Genomic DNA, 14,203 nt, shown 5'->3' with positions numbered 1-14,203 from the left:
CACTTGCTGCTGAGTAAACCCGATTAAAAAAATTGCTTTTAAAAAAGTCAATACAACAAAAATAAAAAAAATAAAGCAAATTGTTGCATGAGAGGGAGGTGGGTGGCTGTTCGGTGGCAATTAAAACTTGGACGACTGACAATGACTGTCAATGAGCAGCGACTTTCAATGCAATTGGCACTGGCCTTGCTGCCGTTGCTGCTGCTACCCATGCAAATGAGAATATTGCAATCGAATTAATCCTTTATAAGCATTTTTGTGCACTTCAGTGGGCAGCCACTGTCATTGCTGGCGTGCTGTGCATGCTCGATAAGTGCGTGCGGCTGCCACACCCATTAGTAGTGCATGCGGCTTTTATGCATATCAGTTGCTGTTGCCAGTTGCTGTTGCCAGTTGCTGTTGCAGTTGCAGAGCAACAAACAATTGCTGTTGGCGTTGCCACTGGGTGTTTGTAATGACCGTGGCCCAAGCCGTGCGTTCTTTTAAGCGTCTGTGCGTTTGTGTGTGTGTGTGTCGAGCAAATAATCAATTTTACAGAATGCCAACAGGCTGCCCAGGATATGGGTGCTGTGTTAATTTGCTGCTGTGCCTGCAATTTTTGCCATAAATACACAAAGTTGCTTTTTGCTGCTGCTGCTGCTTGCTTTTGTTGCCATTGCATGCTCGTAGACCTGCTATTGTTATTGCTGCTGCTGTTGTTGTTGTTGTTGATCTGGCTGCGCCTCTGGCCAAGCATTGTTGACTGTATTGCAGCTGATACAGTCGCAGCAGCAGCAGCAGCAACTTTTAACAGTCCGAGTTGCAGGCGTAGCTGCAATGGGCGGTCCCATAAGTTTAATTTTTTTGTTTTCACTGTTTTTGTTTTGGCCCACTGTCAAAGAATGTTAACAATGCAACTGTGACTGCAACAGCAACAGCAACTGCGACTGCCAAATGCCCCACATTCACTGCCAAGCTGAGGCAGCTCAACCTCCATTGCTGTTGCTGCTAGTGCTGCTGCTGGCAGCTCATCCTTGTTCTGGCTGTGGTGTAAATGGTGTATACTTTTATTTCATTTGCTGCTGGTGCCTGCCTGCATTTGTTGTTGCCAAGTCGACACACTTTTCAGCTGCTGCCACTACACACTTGCCACACACACACACTCACACACTTATTTTATTTTTAATGATTCTTTGCTTGTCGCACACTCTTGTTGTTGTTTACAAGTTGAATGAACGCGCGTACAAAGTAAAAGCCAACAATGTTATTGGATAACTATTTATACACACACACACATATGCAAATGATAACGTTCAGTTAAGATTATTTTTAAAGTAAGGCTCTGCAGCTGAAAGTAGTTAAAGCTATATTATATTTATATTTCCTAATCAACATTTATCTGCTGCTTTGCACAATTTACTAAACAAAAACCAATATTTTATATAAGAATTTTATTCACATTTATTTAGTATCTCTTTGGTTTTCAGCAGCATATTTAATGGCTAAACGAAATGCACTAGCTGCTTTTTCCTTTTGCTATGCATATATGCAAATAATATTTATTCATTGAAGTCCTGACAGTTTAGTCAAAGCGTAGCATATTTAGCTATGATCCTTTTATGCTGCATGAACTTAGCAAAAAGGACTTGCTTAGAGCCAGGCCATAATTTAACGTATTATATTAAATTGCTTGGCCCAGGATGAGCTTAAGGTTTCATTTCATTTGAGCAATCATTTTATGCAAGCTCTACCCCTTTAACGGACTAAGCCTCTGGGTTTTAGCATCTCAGAACGGGCTCAGCAGCAACTCGAGTTGGTGGTGCCAAGCAGCAGCGAGCCGAGCTAAGCGTGTTGTATGCATGCTGTGTTCAATTTTTACTAACACATGCACACACACGCACACACATACGCACGCATATGAGTGTCACTGTACATTTATTTGTGTTTATATAAGTATGTTTGTGATTTTTTTTCACTTCATGCCGCTCAGCGGCGCTTGTAGCTCGTTATGTTGATTGGATTTTGTGCGGAATGCTTGTTTAACGGCGAGAAAGTAGTACAAACGCTCACATAGACACTCAAGCGTAGAGCAGCAACCGAGATGCTTACGCACACTATTAAAGCATTTTCGCTGTTAGCAACGAAATAAAGTCAAGTGCTCTGCGTGCTCGTGTGAGTGCCATAAAGCTGGATTCATTTTTTGTTGCTGTTTTTCGCTCTTGCATTTACTTGTTGTTGTTGTTCTATATATGCAAAAAAATTTTACACTCTCGCTTTCGCTTTATTATTATTTTCGCTCATTTTTGTTTTTGCTAAATTGTAAGTAAGTGGGCTTAGTAGCATTTTGCCATTTAGAGACTGTAGCTGTGCGTGTGTGTGTGTGTGTGTGAGGATTTGCATAAAGCTTCACCTTTTGCCGCAGCGTTAAATTGTATAAAGTTGGGCCTGCTGTAAACTGAAAATGTGCAATAGGAAGTCAGCAAAGCCAAAAATAGATTGAACTTTTACGTTAGACGCTTCGTGGAATTGCGAAATTGCTCTGACAAAGGTCAAAGTGCATTGCTAACGCGCTAGCCACAAACTGAAAGGTTAAAGTTAGCAAGCCCAGCGCTTGCTTTCGGGTCCATAATTAATTGAAATGTCAATATCCATAGCACAAGCGTTGTAGCTGCTGAAGATTCTAATGAAAAGTGTAAGTTGTATATTGCTCATCGACACGGTATCCTGTGGCTACGCTGCTGCTGCTGTTCCTGCTGCTGTGCAGACGTCATGAGCTATTATTAGCCCAGCCAAAGAGCAAAGCCATCTATCATGGCGCTTGTCACAGGCGTGGGCGTGTGCGTACGTGTGTGTGTGTGTGTGTGTGTGTGTGGCTGTGTTTGTGGTTATTTTCGAAGACGACTTGAAGCGGCCCGGAATAAATCTGAGCTTTAACTCAAAATTAACTCACATGAAAATTAGCAAATAGCTTGCGTAAATTTATGGCCTCAACATGGATGCTGGGTCAATAAACCGCAGGCTGCTTCGTGATCAAATTCGAGAGCAGGCCAAAGGAGTTGCGTGATAAAAGTGATTAGCAGTCGTAGTTGTGGGCATTAATCTATACATTTGGCATATGTGTGCCATGTCTAGCCAACATACACACACACAGTAAGATAAGCGGTGTGTAAATCACACATTCTAACGCTCTGCGGACATTTAATGGCTGTTGCGATAGTCGACTCGGCAGTCGGCAAAGTAAATAATTGCGTGACGATGGCCTGGAATTTGTTTTATAACTAGCGCACATGTCGGCATAAGGATGTAAAGTGCTTTTTGGTGTACTTTCTATGCAGACTGAGTGGGCTTGTTGTTGTATGTACATGCGTACAGCCTCAGGCTCGAGCAGCCTTTGACGAAATATTTTTCATTAAATTGCTGCATAGTTTCTTTGCAATTCACCTGAGCTGAGTGCAACGAACTGTTCTGTGTGCTTGAATTGACATAAAGTATTATATTTGTTTATTACATTTTCATTTCTCATTAAGTTGTTTGGCTTTAAGTTTATTTAACCTTAACTTGCCGTAATTAATAACGGGTCAGAATTGCTTAGCTTGGGCTGTCGGGACAGACTGCGCCGCCGACCGACCCGCTTAAATGATTAATGAAGCCAAAAATGTCAACTTTTTTGCTCACTTGAGAGAAGGTGAAGTAAAGTTTACTTTTAAGCCCAACCCAGCTGTCACTCAATAGTCCAGTCAGCTTGCCAATTCGTCAGCTGCCGCTGCTGTCAATCCATTATTCATTAATCAACACTAAATGCATTTAAGTTGATATTAATTTCCTATGCTAATTAATTAGCGGAAGTGCAAGTGGCTCCCCCACTCGCTGATTCAACACCTGAGTTGGAGGTGGCGTAATGTAAACTGAGCTAAGTTAAGGTTGAGTTAAGCTATCGGATTCCACGGTCGTATACCCGTGTCGGTTGTTGCAACAGCTGCAACACACATAAATCCAGCTAACTTGCAACAATTTCAATTTGCAACGCCAACTGACGGCAACAAGCGAAAGCGCTCAAAGTTTTGCAAGTAAACAAAGTGGTAAGCGGACACGTTGCCACATTGAAGCAAAACGGAAGCAATAAGCAGTTGCCACTGAGCCATAAAACAAACCTGCCGCCATACTTTGCACCCACTGCAACTTGCCACTTGCCATTTGCCACTTGCCACTTGGACTGCATCCACGAAAGACATTAAGGCGCAGCTGAAAGCAGCGTGTGCCACCGTCCGTGCTACAAAGTGCAGTTGCAAGAGTGTCAATTGACAATGAAAACGAAATGCAATGCAACAGTCACTCGCTCACACTGTCGGTCGGTTAGTCTGTCCGTCTGTCAGTTGTTTGGCCGTTCGTTTGCTTATCTTGGCCTCGGCCAGGCAAGTGAGTTGCCCTGTACGTTAACGATTTGGCCATTTGGTTGAGCACTTTTATGTGCCACCGCTCGCTCGCCAGAGGGCGTATGAGCAACGCCAACTATTTGGCTGTTCAACTTTGTTTGCAGCAACTTGGGCATGCCCCAAATGTCGATGTCGGTATTCCGCATGCTCATCCATTTTAAGCATTTTTGTAAAACTTTTGCTACAACAAAACCCCAAGCCAACCCACCCACTCCCACTCCACTCCACTCCACACCACTTCAGCCAACAGCACTCTACTCCCAGTGGAACGCTCAATCTTCAGTGCTACTGCTGCTGCTGGTTAGTTAATTGAAATGCAGCATTTGTTTTGGACAACTTCCGAGCACAATTGCAAAAGTGTTGGCCAACTCGAGAGTTCAAGTTGCTTTTTAGTTTGCGTTCAACTTGTTTTCTTATAATTCCAAAAAGCCATATACTTAATTGGTTTACAAATCGTTTGCAACAACAAACAAATTCTACACGGCTGTCAAGCAAGCCACAAGCTTAAATTATAAAATAATTGCTAGCTGAATTATTTTTGATTTCAGTTGCTTTGCTCGATCTATGCATAAATTGCAGCTGCTGCAACAATTTAAGCAACTGCTTGAAAACTATTTCATGGCTTTAGTGCTTTAAGTTTCGTCACACAACTTTACTTAGAGTTTGCTCACGTTTCGTCTACACGTCCAGTTTGCCAAAAGCGTCACACAGGCAAAGCGTCATCTATCTCTCACCTCCCCCTGAGGGGCGCAGTGCTGGCTTTAGCTTTGTTCGCTTGCCCGTAACCAGAAAGTGACAAAAGCCGTGTCAACAGCATTGCGCAGGGAGTGGAGTGGAGTGGAGTGAGTCAGTTGGAGGGTTAAGACAATACCCTCAGTGCTTTCGGATCCGTATCCGTGTTGCTTATGGCCAAGACTCTTCGAAACTTCAATGCTGCTGCTGCTGCTGCTGCCCGGGCAGTGGCAATTTGGTTTTGGTTACGTTTCAAGCAGCAAACAATGGCACGATAATTTATTCATATTTGGCTACAAAAGTGCCACACATACATATACAATCTTTACTGCTGCTGCTGCTCTCTCACGTATGTGTCTGAATTTTTAAATAACTATAAATTTCTAAATTTACACAAGAGACTTGACACACACACATGCATAAACTCTGTAGACACATTGCACTTGCGATAAGCCACAAAATCTGCCGACGAACAATAGAAATTTTAATGAATATTTTGGGTTGAATCTTTTGCGCCCTGAGTGTTGTTAATTGCCACATAAATTTGCCGGACACACACACACACACACACACAGATACACACATGCTGAAACTAAAATAGAATATAAAGCAGGCCAAGCGTAGCATTATATATAGTAAATATTATTTGGGGATTAAGTGTCCTTCAAATGCTTTGCTTTATGTTATACTTATGAATTTGCATAATGAATGCAATGAAAATTTGCACATGCTGCTGTAGACTTTGTCAAAAGGTCACCTCTAATGAGTTTAAATATTAAACAGGCAAATTAAAAATTCTAAATGCAAACACTAAGCGCACTGAACACTGAACAGTGAACACTGAAACTGAAAGCCAATTGCTGGCACGCCGAGTGCATTATATATATTAAAATATTCAGTCTGTTAATTTGCTTATGTCGTTTTGACAATTCATAATAATGCTAACGATAATTGCATTACAATTAATACGTAAATATTTTAAATGCACTGATTGCGATTAAATAATTATTCAAGTTCGACACTCATCTTGTTGCTTAATTTAGCTCTTGACTTTAAATCACTCATTAAGCTATTGCAGCAATCAGTGTTATAGATATAATTAGATTGCACATGTGTTTATTTGTGGGCATTAAATTGCATAACGCATACGCGACGTACGCCGCAAAAATCTGGCGACGGCATTTGCCGAGTTCAATAGTCGACTACGTTGTTGCTGCCACTGCTGCTGTTGCTGTTGCTGTTGCTGTCTTTCGTTGTCGTCGCTTGTGCGGCTTGTGTTTTGGCATTAGTGCCAAGAAATTTTGCCGAGGGACGAGGCAACTAATTGCGGCTGCATAACTTGTTGCGCCCTCAGGAGTCCACAACCCCATGCCCCATGCCACATACATACCTCATACAGCATTCCACATTTCAATCTATATATAATGTAACATGTGTATGTGTCTCTCTGTGTGTGTGTTTGTGTCTGCTATGTGCTTGAAGCCACAGACAGCTTGTGGGTTGGTGGTTGTCGTCTGCCTAAGAATTTTCAACAACAACAAAGACACGACGGCCAGCGACAGCGACAGCGAATTGCAATTTCAGCGTATGTGTGTCGCTGTGTGTGTGTGTGGGTGCCACGCCCACGCCAACAGTCAGGCCCGAGGTCACATCGTTTGTCTGTTTACCATAAACAAAGTCAAAGTGTCTTTGCCAGGCAGCAGCTTGACGAAGCGTTTTTGTTTGATTTCGCCAGCAGACTTACAAGTAAAAACGACAGCGTCAACGACAGTGACAGTTAATGAAATAAATATAAGCAGCCAGCATGCTGCCATGCCATGGGTTGCTCTAATGGCTACTTTAAATGCAATTTGGTTGACCGGAATAAAGCCTGAGAGTTTACTGCCAGCTAGGCAGCTACAAAATTAATAAAAAGTAAATAAGTTAGTTTGGTTGCAATCGACATAATGAAACTTTATAAGCAAGCGCTGAATTTAATATGCAATAAATTAGAGTGCGCAATTTGAAATTAAATATTCAAATATTAAAATAAGTTTGTTTACTACTGCAGTTATAGTTGCTGAACTTTCAACATATAATTTATAGCAACTAAACTCGCCTACATGATCCAGCATTTATATTCTTCTATGCTGTCTGCCTCATTCAACTAAACTATAAAACACTTAAGTACACTTTTTAACTACAGAGTCTTAAAATAAGTGCGCTTCTGTTTCACTTTGCCATGAATAATTTTCGACTCTACTTTGCGCTTTACATTAACTTGCATATTTGATAAGCTCATTATTTAAATAGCAGTTCACAAGTGGCTGAGCTACTTTAGAGCACACGGCTCTTAGATGTGGTCACATATCTATGTGGTTTCACTTTTCGCAATTGATGTGGCACAAACATGTTGCAGCTGGCAACTGGCAGGCAACCGCAACTCAAGACCGAATACGTTCTGACTGACTGGGAGTGCTTAATAAAATTATGTGACGATGATTGCAGCTGCTGCTGCTGCTGTTGCTGTTGCTGTTGCTGGAGTTGGCCAGGCTAGAAGGTAGCTGATGCCACTGGCCAAGGCTTGGGCTACAGCGGATGTGGATCGTTGGCTGGCTGACTGCAAAATGGCCGCCACGGCAGATGTTTCCGTTGCTGCAGCCACTTGAAAAACGCATTAAGGCTGCAGTTTTGTGTGCCATTTGAATGTACATTATGCTATGTATATATACATATAAGTTTATAGCTATATTTGTGTACCATATATGACGATGGCAGGAGGCACTTGTATAGCTGCCCTATATGCATGCCAGAGTGGTTTGTTGATTGCATGTTAAAAGGCAGCTGCCTTGGCTAGAGCGTCTGCCATGAAATTTAATTAAAAACTTGTGTCCCATGAAATTACATTTCGACATGCGTAGACTCTGTGTGTGTGTGTGTGTGTGTGTGTGTGTGTTGGTGCTTGAGTGTGCCGGTGCAGTGGCACGTGCAGCGCCCAAAGGTATGCAATGCACAAAGCCAACAGCTTGATTTTTATGTACATAGAATTCGCTGTTCAGTTGTCTGCTGTAAATGGAAATCGCCGCTTTCCGCTGAACATCATTTGGCTTTTGTTTAAAGAAGCGCATTTACTTTTTATATATTCGCAAATCAATGCATTTGTTTATGTTGTTGAAGCAAAGCTTAAAGCTCATAAAGCATTCATGAACTTTATTATGAATGCATAGCTCGCTTAGAGATGCAATCAAATTGCAACACCTCTTGTGTGTTGCTGCCGGCTCTCGTCCCGCAAGCATTTGTTATGCAAAAATTAGTGGGCGCTGCCTGCGTTTTGCATATTTCAATTAAACATAGCGCACACACACACACACATTGCCCATGTGGGCAAAGCCCAGAGCTCGGCAGCTGTCCAGCTGGCTTTCTGCAAAATCCGCTTAAAACTTATTCAATTAAATTGCAGCCAAGCAAATAACAAAGGCGACAGACAACACATTTGAGTCGTAAAAATGCAAAGCAAACGCTCTCCACAATAATGGGCAACAGACAAACAACAAAAATGAACAACAGCAGCAGCAGCAAAAAAAAAAACGTATGCACATAAATCCAAGAAAAATGCCAACCAGCGCACCGAATGCGACACAATAAACTCTGTGAAATGCGACAAATAAAAATAAGCTGTCAGCTTGGTTGCTGCTGAGTGCTGCTGCTGCATGGGGTCAGGTGAGAGTGCTATATAGAGATATCAAACGTCGCATATTGAGCTTTGTTTGCGCATATAAAATTAAACCAAATTGCCGAGCAGCGCAATGCTCAAACAATGGTCTCCATTATTTGTCCAAATGATTGCCCAAAGCTAAAAATAACTTGCATAGTTTACTATTTGACTTCAATTTACTGCATGCAATACAATATAAACATTCTTAGCACACAATACAGCTTTAGTTTAGTTATAACTAGAGTGTGCTGCTGGTGGTGTTGCTGCTTTTAACTAACCGATAATAATCAGCTTAAAAGGTAGAGCGTATAAAATATGTCAGAGCCTCAGCCACAACGTGCAACTTTCCACGGCTCGATGCGACAAAAGCTGCTTTGAATGCTTTTTATTCAACATTTTGTTTGCTCTAGCGCGACTTAGTTTGATTCTTTTGCTATACGCTTTGATATTTTATGAGAGATCGAAATGGGTATCACACACTGTCTTGATCAGCAAGACAAACTGAGTCGATTGGGCGCCTGTTTATTCATTTGTACTTCTGTATGAGCAATAAGAACTCAGAGACTATAACAGCTAGAGCAATTTAATTCTAAGCTCTTTCTTAATAATCTAAAATAAAAACTGAAAACTGACAATTAAATTTTTATAAAAAATCTAATTAAGCACACAGCAGCTTCATCTACTAAATCGCTAACTAAAGCTAAATCAGAGCAATAGCATTAACGACTTTGAATATATGTGAATCTGTTTGCTGCGCTGTCCAAGTCAAAGTGTATCAAAAAGTTTACTACACCCTTAACAATTTTAATGCTTTCTTGTTTTTATTTAGCGATTTTAGATTTCCTTCACAGCGGACGCCACAACAAAGCAAAAATTTAGACAGCGTGTTGTATGTGTGTGTGTGTGAGCCGGAAACGTGACTTATTTAAAAATTTATGTACTTTTTAGCCAACAACGACTAAGCCCATCGGATTTTGTTTATATAGCAAACAACAAAGAGAGTAGCAGCAGCAGCAAGAAATGGTTTTATAGCCAGCAACAACAACAACAACAAAACAAAACTATAACCCTATGCGATTTCATGTTGGCAGGCATTTAATTTTTTGTGACGCTTAATTAGAAAACATTTGTATTTGTATTTCTTTTTACGCTCTTTCTCTAGTGTGTGTGTGTGTGTGTGTACATGAGTCAATTTTTTTGTATGTGCTTGGGCAACATGGCGTATGAGCAATATGCAAATGCGACTGCATTTTGCATTCACAAATTGAAATCAACGAGCTTACAACTTGATAGGATAGCTTTTCGTATGCCGCTTTACCTACTCTACAGTTCTATAGCCATATATATGCTAGCAATGCTTTCCATGCCACTTGTTTCCCTGCGTTTTAGTGCTGCTCGCTGCTCGTTCCGTTGCCGTCATAGATTACACCCCGGCTAGCGTTAGTAGTGCGCACACACACACACACACACACACACACACAGTTGTTTTTGCGTGTGTGTGTTTGACATGCATCGATTACATAAATGGGAACAGAGCACAGCGGTCTAGGCGTTGGGGGCGGAGCTTGGGCAACGACATAAGTCACGAAGCTTTTGCTAATGATGAGAACCATCATGTTTTTTCAATTAACCAAATGTGTGACATGGCTGGCGATTTCATTTTGATGACAAGACAATGTGCATTAGAAATGACAATTACAGCAAATGGTTGCTGGTGTGAGTGAGGAAAATCAAAGCTTGTGTACTTGGAATCTTAAACAAGAGCAATGTCAAATGCCTGCAGCTGCATCTCTAAGCAACTAACGTTTGTAAATTTAACACTAAGCCTAAGCCCAAGCATAATTACTGAGCAGACAAACTTAATATAAACATACACTAATCAATTGTTTGTGCTTGATATCAGCAACTAATACAAGCTAAGTGCCAGCATTTGACTTCTGACGAATGTGCAGCCAATAAATTCATTTATGCTAAGCATTTGCTTATTATTATAATCCAAACACACACACACACAGACTCATACATCAACAGTTAACCCTAATTTGCATTTATGCGCACATGAACGCTGTTTGCTTGATGGGTTCGGAACCCAGGCAAGCGATTTCCTGCCCACTGCCTCGCCTCGCTCTGGGCTCGCCTCGCTCCGGCTCTTTTGTGTCTTTCTCACTGTGCCCAAAAGCAATAAAAGCAATTCGCAAAACCAGCCACACATAGTATTTGTGCATATGCTAGTCGCTGGGCACTAATACACATAAAGCTACTTATAAACTCACCTTAATTAAACGTGATTAAGTAGATTTGCTCGCTTTTATGCTCAACGAACTGTTTAGTTGTCGATGTGTTTTGCGTTTGTTTTTATTACAGCCACCAGGTGTGTGGGTGGGTGGGTTGCTCGGCCTGTACCTAACTATATGTGCTTAGAGCATAGAGAGCTCAAGCGAGTAGCGGGTAGCGTTAATTTCATCAACAAGTTTGTGTGAGCAGCTTAAAACATTTTTTTGATTTACATTTACATTTCCATGCTGAATTTGCTTGAATAGAGTGCGCAACTGTAATTTTAATGATTCAATTCCCAGTATAGTAGTGGTCGAGATTTGTGCGGCTATTTAGGCGTTGGCGTTTGCTTTTGCGTTTGCTTAGCCCAATGCTGCCGCGCACGTTGCTGTAATTTAGTTTCGCTTGTGCATGAAAATGAATTTATATTATTGTTTGCATTAATTTGCCTTATTAATTACGTTTATGCCGCTGCCGCTGCCGCTGCTACTGCTGGCTACTATTATGTGTTTTATTTTTTTATGTACGCCTTCTGCCTTTGCTGGGCCGCCGCCTCTAAGCCTCTGCGCGCTCCCTGGGGGTAATTCGAGCATTGACTGTGCGGGCAATCAAATAAATAATGAGGCTGCTGAGACTGAACGCTGCCTTTGTTGCTGTCGTAATTGACGCCGCAGTCGCTGTCGCAGTCGCTGTCGACGTCAGCCTTAGCTTCAACTTTGTTTAATATGCGCAAAACGTCGTCAAACTTTTCCAGCTACTTGTGCCCGATGCCAGCCTTTGCTTTGCTGCTGCTGTTGCTGTTGTTTTTTTGTTCTAGTTGTTGTTGTGATTGTCTACGGCAAGTTGCTTTTATTATTTGTTGCTGCTGCTGCTATCGTCTCTATTTCTATAATTGCCTTTGTATGCCCCAGCGCAAAAGTATCTCATTTCTCTAGCTATAGTTGTAGCTGCTGCTGCTGCTGCTGCTGTAAGTGAAGCAGCTACAATTGGACTATCACTTGTTGGGCCAATGCACTGCGAATAATAATTGCAAAATGCTGCGCCACTTCAATTGTAGTTTATTAAATTCGTTTTGAAAGCTTTGGCTTTAGCTGTCAGACTGGCAAAGGCTGCGGCACGTGGCGTATGCGTAATATAATTATATACTCATGCAATTTTAATGCAATAAAAAAGTTACTTTGATGTTGTATTTATTGCACATTTTTAAAGCGCAATTAAATGCAGTAAATCTGCAGACAGTTGCGAAGTTTGTGCTGAAACTGAAATGTCAACTCGCTAAAGCTAAAACACTTCACAAGCAACTTGTGCATAAAAGTCGCAACGCTCTGGCTAAACAAAAGCGCGCGCACGTCAACCTCAAGCAGTGCACTAGGCCACGTTGATTTACACACACTCCTTCGTGCATATGCTGAGTGTACAGCAGCAACAATAAAAATAGGAATAAGAATAACAACAAGCAAACAACAAGCAAGGAGAAAGAAAAAAAATACTTCCGTGTTGATTGTTTTGTTTTGCTTGTGCGAGCGACGTCAACGACAACCGCCATAAAAAGCGACTACGTCTGCAAGAATCACTTTAAAAACAAGTGAAAGGAGACAAGCTGTGGAGCTGATGGTGGCGCTGAGACTGAAATTCAGACTGTGACTGTGTGTGAAACGATACCGAAGCGAAGACCGAGCGGCTGAAAGCCAAACCTGTCCATCAACAAAACTATTGCAAGAATAAACAAGAACAATTTGACAATTGAAGTGCTTCCCAGCAGCAGCAGCAGCAGCAGCAGCGGCAGCAAAAACATAAAAATAAAGAGCAAAGAGCTGAGGCTAGGCATCAAAAGCGTTGGCAAGTAGCCTCATCTTGTTGTAGCCATGGGACTCTCTACTCAGCTGTGTGGGATGTGGAGCACTTGAGCACAGTTTCCGGTCATTTACACGTACACAGGCCGCACATAGCATGCCAATATCTCAGTTTTTACACACACATGTGTGTTTGGTTGTATGCGTGTGTGCGTCTGACACAGTATCCTACATTTTTATTGGCTTGGCAGGCGACTTGACGGCCATCAAGACGCCCATAGCTTGCATTTGCTCTAATTGCGCTAGAACTCAGCCTGTTATCGTTATATCAGCCACTGCACAAGGTCAGGCGTGAGCACGAGTTTAGCCAAAAGTATACGCACACACACACACACGAGCGCACACAAAAAGTAAGTACAAGCAGAAATTCAATTTCATTTCAGCGTAATTGTTTAGTTTTGTTTACACATTGTATCAATTTCTCAACCGTTGGCGCAATGCCCCGCTGGCGCTTTCTAAAATTGCTCAATACAATTAGAACACGCACACACATACACAGCTACACAGCTACAACAACAACAATATTGGCAGCATCTTGGCGTTGGTTAAGTAAAAGTTGCCAAGGCAATAAAATGGAGCAAGCATGAGAAGCGCTCTTTGCTTTGCTGGCAGCATAAAAGTATGCTACGAAAATTTACAAAAGACAACTCGACCAAAACTTGTATAAATTTGATGGCAATGGATGCCAATTGCTCTGCACAGACTCCACGTGCAGCAGTGAGAGAGAGAGAAAAGAGAGCCAAAAGCAAGAGAGCGCATTTATGTATGAGAGTTTCTCTATGCGCAGTTGCTGCGGCTGTATTGTTGTTGTTGCCGCCGCTACTCCTGCAGGATCAGGGTGTGGTGAGTATGCTGCTGGCTTTGTCAAATGCTGATGCTGTAGAAAAAAATAAGAAATGCTTTTTACCCTACCTTCTGTTTGCGTCGCTGCTGCTGCTGCTGCTGTTGCTTATGCGTGTTGTTGTTGTTGTTGCCGCTGCTGCTGCCGCTGTTGCTGCCCAACAAATTTTCCTGCTGCTGCGCTGCGTTGAACGTTCTCCACAGAACTTTTTCTTTTTTTTTTTGTATTTCTGCTGATATGTGACAAGCAGCACCCACACTAGCACACAATCTTAGCCACACAGACCTACACACTGACACACATACACGCACACACACTGATACACGCGCGCGATACTTTTGTCGTGGTCAACTATGTTGTTGCAGCTGCTGCTGCTGCTGCTACTGCGATTGTGTTT

The 14,203-nt window shown here is 41.9% G+C and overlaps 1 protein-coding gene across 17 annotated transcripts in view; it reads right to left on the bottom strand.

Moving 5' to 3' along the window:
- Positions 1-13,917, bottom strand: part of LOC108603309 (glutamate-gated chloride channel) — a 30,647-nt gene extending 16,730 nt beyond the window's left edge. For all 17 annotated transcript variants that reach the window (XR_001915290.2, XM_017991994.2, XM_017992001.2 and 14 more), the window contains exon 1: positions 13,878-13,917. The gene's annotated coding sequence lies outside the window, so the exon portion shown is untranslated. The remainder of the gene's footprint in view (positions 1-13,877) is intronic.
- Positions 13,918-14,203: the final 286 nt, after the last annotated feature.

This window comes from Drosophila busckii, chromosome 3R (genome assembly GCF_011750605.1).
Source record: "Drosophila busckii strain San Diego stock center, stock number 13000-0081.31 chromosome 3R, ASM1175060v1, whole genome shotgun sequence".
Lineage (NCBI taxonomy): Eukaryota > Metazoa > Arthropoda > Insecta > Diptera > Drosophilidae > Drosophila > Drosophila busckii.
This window is presented reverse-complemented; position numbering and strand designations above follow the sequence as displayed.